Genomic DNA, 6,334 nt, shown 5'->3' on the forward strand with positions numbered 1-6,334 from the left:
ATCTTGAGTCACTGGTCACCTCGCTACAAAAATGATATTGCTGCTTTAGAAAGAGTGCAAAGAAGAGCGACCAGAATTATTCCGGGTTTAAAAGGCATGTCATATGCAGACAGGCTAAAATAATTGAATCTGTTTAGTCTTGAACAAAGAAGACTACGCGGCAACCTGATTCAAGCATTCAAATTTCTAAAAGGTATTGACAATGTCGACACAAGGGACTTTTTCGACCTGAAAAAGAAACAAGGACCAGGGGTCACAAATGGAGATTAGACAAAGGGCCATTCAGAACAGAAAATCGTGAGGGTCTGAAATCAACTCCCCAGTAATGTTGTTGAAGCTGACACCCTGGGATCCTTCAAGAAGCTGCTTGATGAGATTCTGGGATCAATAAGATACTAACAACCAAACGAGCAAGATGGGCCGAATGGCCTCCTCTCGTTTGTAAACTTTCTTATGTTCTTATAAGTGAGGTAAACTGGCATTCCTGGATACCAGCATCATTCTGTCATTCCCCCAGACACATTCATCCCCTGAATATGCTAAAATTACATCCCTAGCCAGAGTGGCAGTCCCCAAAATAAACCACCCTCTGACTCCCGAACTCATCTGGTCCTAAAGCTCCCCCTAACCTAACTATTTACAATGACAACTTCCCCTAACTCCCCAGGCCCTTGGCAGCTGAGGCTATCAGCTTCGTCCTGGGTAACTGTTGCGGTTGGGTACCCCAACCAACAGCAGAATGGGCAGTCCATGTGGGCCCTTGTGGCCCTCCTCTGTCTGTATGGGGCAGCAGGAACCATCGCCGGTTGTGGCTCACCCACTGGAGAGTGGTACAACTCCTCTGTTGTGAGCAGCAGGTCTGGTTCTTCGGCTGGTGAGCTTTGGGCTCCTACCCCTGATCCTGCGCTGTGAGTAGACCGACACTTTGTCTCCAGGTTGAAAGTGGGTCTCGGGCGTGGATGTCGTACTGCCGCTTCTGCCGGTTAGACTCCCCTCTTACGTGGTGGTGGGCGAATCGGTGGATTTTATCCATACGGTGTAGGTATTCCGGTCCCGGTGGTCGTCCATAAAACAACTGTGGGGGTCCTGAGCTCCCTGCCAAACATGATGGCATCAGGGATGCACCCTGTGGTCTGGTGGACCGCTGTCCTATATGCCATGAGCAGGAGAGGGGGGTGGGTGACCCAGTCATGCTGGTGCTTCTCCACAAAGAAAGACAGCTGAACTTCCAAGGTGCGGTTGTATTGCTCCACCAGTGCCGTGGTGCGTGTCTTCTGTATCCACAGAATCTTGCATTGTAGCGTTCCCCATCGACTGATCCCACAGAGCCACTCCGGACCACATTGTTCAGGTACATATAAGTATTTATTGCCTTTCAAATGTTTACACTGTACCAGCCCACTCTAACAGTGTACCGGAAAGTTACAACCAGCTCAGCTTCTGCCCGGGCTAACCCTGCGCACTCCTATATAATCATTCCCTTATCCCGCCCACACGAGACTCAATCTCCTATCATAATCGCATATTGCCAGCGAAAAACACCCATGGGACCCCGATTTGTCAATGAAGACGCCATAATATGCTATAGGCATGGTGTGTGTCTATGTAGAACCACCCCGGGAGCAGACTGGTCCCTAATCCTGTTTCCCCTTTTACAACAATAGAGGTGATAGCACGTTACAATACAATATACCTGTTCATCCATTGGCTCAATGTTGTATTATATTCTTGTTTTCCAAAAGGAGCCATATTAAACAAAAATTAGAGATTGAAATTATTTTATACAACCATTAAACAAGGGAACTTTTATAAAATCCCAAAGAACAACGGACTAACACTTTGAGCCACCAAAAAAGAACTCTGGGCAACCATTGCTGTTTTCTGCCAGGGTTTTTTATAGTGTAACACAGCTACAGTGTCCACATTGAATACAGAGTTTTTGTGTTGTGAGTTTGATGATTCTGTTTTCACAACCTAGAGAAAGAATTTTAGTCAAACTGACATTATATAGCACAAAATTCTGGAAATAGAAATATTTCCAACTGATGAAAATAGTTACCTACTTTTGCACAGTTGCCAAACTTTAAAAAACAAACAAACAAAAAGTGTGTGCAATAATTTATATAGTATGGAGGATTTAGTATTTGAGCTGCATGAACAAATTAAATAGTGGCGGTGGTTAACATTGCCAACTTCAAAAAGTATTAATAAATAAACGTAATAAAAATAAGTTTCACAACATGCCAGGCAGTATTGACTGCTGGATGCATAGGTATGGTTTGATTCTGATCGATTGATTCAAGTGCACATCCCAACTGTGAAATGACAAATTGAAAAGTGACAAGCACAAGTTAATTCCTTGCACCAACACATACTGACGTATTTTTAGTCAGGTAAGTATTATTATTCCAAGCCCAAAGAATCTCACAATTTTGTATTTTCAAAAGATGGTAGGTATATGCATGTAACTCACTTTTCTTCTTTCTTTTTTTTTTAATTAATGTTGGATATTTGTTTTTGTGCCCTTATTAAACCAATCGAAAAATCTTGAGATATAATATGCCTTGTCCAGCATCCATGATAATGTCATTTCATGTTGCTTTTTGCATAATTGTAGGTGTGTAAAGTCAACAAAGTTATTTAGTATGTTTTTGTTTTTAATCAATGCAGTGGTTTTGTGAAGAAATAACTACTGACGATGGACTTGAAAGGCAGAAAAGCCCTTTAAGTTTCGAGGGGATCTGGTGTACAGACGCCAGGACTTTCAGGTAATGAAAATGATATACATTCTCTACGGACACTAAAGGGTAAAAGTGCTTGTCAACCAGACTGGCACACACATTGGTCTCACCGTTCTAGGTGTTTAGAATGGACCATAATCTCTTTTTCTTCGGATTTTTAGTTTTGAGGTCAAACTCTTTGTTACTGGGTAACGTTACTTGTTTTTATATATATATATGGACATTTACATCAAAGATTTTTGTTACACACCAGCTTATTAATATGTATCAGTAGCTAAATCTGTCAATGGAGAGATTTTATCATAATTTGCAAATATTTTTGCTGCAGCATTATATATGCTTTCATTTTTATAGAGGAATGAAGCAACTGAGCCCAAACCACGTCAAGCACAAAATAGTGGGTCGGAGGAAACAGTTGATGCTAAGGTCCAAGCATGCCCGGCAACATACGGAGAATACAAAAAGTATGTGAGGCCTCAGTACTGCAGGAAGGCTACAGAGGATCTGTTGTGCAAGTCTGGTAGAAGAAAAAGCAAACACAGAGGAACAAATCTCATTGAACTGTCCGGGTCATGAAGAGATGAAAGATACCTGGCTAAGGACATGCATATGTTTTGTAAGACCAAGGTAATGTAATTTGCCTACACACGTCATTGCATGCTTATTCAACCGGTGGTGGTTTGCAGACACGTACCCAGTTTGCCACCTTGTGGTGGGTTTTGGATAGAAACTTCATAGAAATTGCACATTACATGTTGGGTGGAGGAGGAACTACATGTTGTTAAGATGACACATGTAGGAGAGAACAAAAGGTGCATAATGTTAGTAACAGCTGTGTTAATACATTTGCTAATTGAATGTCTACAAGTAATAAGATTAAACTGCTTTTTATTTTTTCAAAATCTATACTCCTTGTGGCAGGATAGCTTGGGTCTATGAGGTCAGACCAGAAATGAAAGCATCACAGGTTTTAATACGTATCATCTATGAACAAAAACACAAACATTGATACAAAGCAAAAGGCACAATGGCCAAAAGAAACAAACAGAACATGGAACAATTAAACAAACAAGTATTGTGCTGTTGTTTATATTTACGTTTTTACTCCTCACCACTGAAGTTCCGCCTTTGAACACACTAACCTCTTTCTCACCTGTGATCATCCTATTTGACTTGGGCCACATTTTATTTTCAAGCTGCTGTTCTGCACTCGTCGTGTGTCATCAAGGAGGAGATTGATGGGATACTCCGCAGCCTACAACTGAAGAAAGAGACACTTCACCTAATTACAGAGGTGAGGGCGAAAAACTTGCCATAATGTGTTTCAATGTGGGTCCCTACTGTACCAAAAAGTGCCCAATGTAACACAGAAAACAGTCTCTAACTAGAATGATCTTGTAGTCAAGTTAAGAGAAGTAGGATACATTACAACAAACTCCTTTTAAAAGAGCCCAATTCTGTGTTTTATGGTGCGACGCATCCATACATAGAAATAAACAGATTTTAGTAGCCCTATTACAGAGGATGACTCATTTGTCACGTTATCAAGTGATCATTTACCTTTTCCTGTGTCAGTTGAGTATCAGTAAGGGCATAATTTTACTACTCTTCTCAATGCCTGTTTGAAAAGTTGCGTTTCTGACTAAGACAGAGATCTAGGAATTGCAGAGAGATTACTCATAAGAGCCATTTTCATAAGCTTTTTTGTACTCTTTTTTTCTTTCTTTCTTTGTTGTCTGCGTACTGATTGATTACTGTACAAGCCTTGGCAATGAGGTGTACATTTTCAAAGGCACTCCTATTAGAACCATGAAGACCATGAAAACCCAGTGTTATTGTCCAATGGTCCAAATAAAAAATCTATCAGTTTATACAGAAAATATTGTAATTTTCAGCTTGCTAATCATTGTAATATCAGAAGCAAGGCACTTCCTGGAATGCCATTTTTACAGAAACACATACTTGTACTAAAATGTGACCAAATGTGTCTGGCAATCCTTATGGTCATGTACCATTTGGTTTCTGGTTAAGAATGACCAAATGCTTTGAGATATTGGTCACAACTGATGATTAAGTTTGTGTATTGTTGAATAAAAATGAATCTATTGTGGCAGATAATAAATCAGCATAGATACTGGTGCCAGACTTTATTAACTAAATGTTTCAAAATTATTACATTTTATTTTATCAATTCAAAACATATGTAAAAGTGTTTCAAATTTGATACACATGAATTGTATTTCTGTCAGTCAAGTTCCATCATGGGTAAAAATAACAGATATATTCTCATGTATTTTAGGTGATGGGAGAAGACCTTGTTGTAGAAAAGTTAAAAGAGGAAAGCCAGGAAGCTGAAAATTCCTCCTCGCTGGCCTGACTACAGGTGCTGTCAGGCCCTATGTTTGAGGAGAAGTGGTTTGGCAAGATCCGGGAAACAGTCCTGTCTGGAGAAGGGACAGACTGCTGTTGGTAGATGAAATGAATAAATGTAACATTTGTCAAGTACTGCATGAAATAGAATGTCTGCCATCTTCAGAAATATTTTACACACTGACGAACATCACCAGAGGAGGTTGCTTGATGTGTTTTAACTAAAAGGTCATGAAGAAAAAACTCTTAATTCCAAAATATCAAAACCAGTTAGCAACAAATACAAAAAAGATTTGCTTTTGATGCTGTCCTTTTATAGCCTGTAATTTTATGACCTTGTACTGTTCTACATTTTTTTTTCTTTTTTAAAAAAATTAAAACTGCCTTTTCAAGCTCTGGTCTTGGGGCCTTTCTTTTTTAAATTCAGTTAACCCCATCCATATTTATATTGCTCACCCAGAGTCATGCTGTATTTAGAAAACACTGTGTGATCTTTATGGAAAGTATAATGTATTACCAGCACAAATACAGTTTGCTATCATTGTTTTCGCTGCTGCTCAAAAATTACATGCAATATTTTTGCTTGTTATTTCGTGAAAAAGTTGTTTACTGAACTTGCTGGAGAAGCAAAACATACAGTAGGAAGATATTCAGGTACATCTGATGAGGTTTGGTCTAAATTAGGGAACAGTTTTTGTCAATTTTTTTTAATGACAGTTTCTTTGTTTTTTTGTACCGTGGTGCTGCAGTTACTGGTGGCTAACTGAATCTCTGCCTTTAAAGTTGCAGTTTGAAGCGCGGATATAGTGTGTTGTGGTGCTTCATTGTGGTACTAGTCTTGTCAGTCACAATTACAGAACCCTTTTTTGGGGTACTGAAATGAAACACAACTGTTCTTCCCTGCATTTGGATACTATTTAAGGTAGCACTGTACTAATTTAAATCTATAAAGTGAATCCCCTTGTTAACTAAACATCTTGCTATCCCTCAATAGATAATCCTTCTTTAAGAAAGGCAAAATAATACATATCAGTAAATGAAACTAACAAGTGCATTGAAACTACGAATGACTATTTTGACTATTTTGTCAAGCTAAAAAAATGTACCCAAGAATTAACTGGGAAATCTTAACCATTTTTGTCAGGTCAGTACATTTATTCCAGTTAATAATGACCAGGTGTTCAAAGTAAAGATTAGTTATGTACCTGGTTCTTTATTTTTGG

General features: G+C 39.1%; 1 long non-coding RNA gene across 1 annotated transcript; it reads left to right on the forward strand.

The window, feature by feature from the left end:
- The first annotated feature begins 401 nt into the window (after positions 1–401).
- LOC121313868 lies at positions 402–5,490 on the forward strand. The gene is made up of 4 exons (XR_005950063.1): positions 402–2,768; positions 3,096–3,368; positions 3,938–4,035; positions 5,041–5,490. It is a non-coding gene; the product is annotated as an uncharacterized LOC121313868 (long non-coding RNA).
- Positions 5,491–6,334: the final 844 nt, after the last annotated feature.

Source organism: Polyodon spathula, chromosome 4 (genome assembly GCF_017654505.1).
Source record: "Polyodon spathula isolate WHYD16114869_AA chromosome 4, ASM1765450v1, whole genome shotgun sequence".
Lineage (NCBI taxonomy): Eukaryota > Metazoa > Chordata > Actinopteri > Acipenseriformes > Polyodontidae > Polyodon > Polyodon spathula.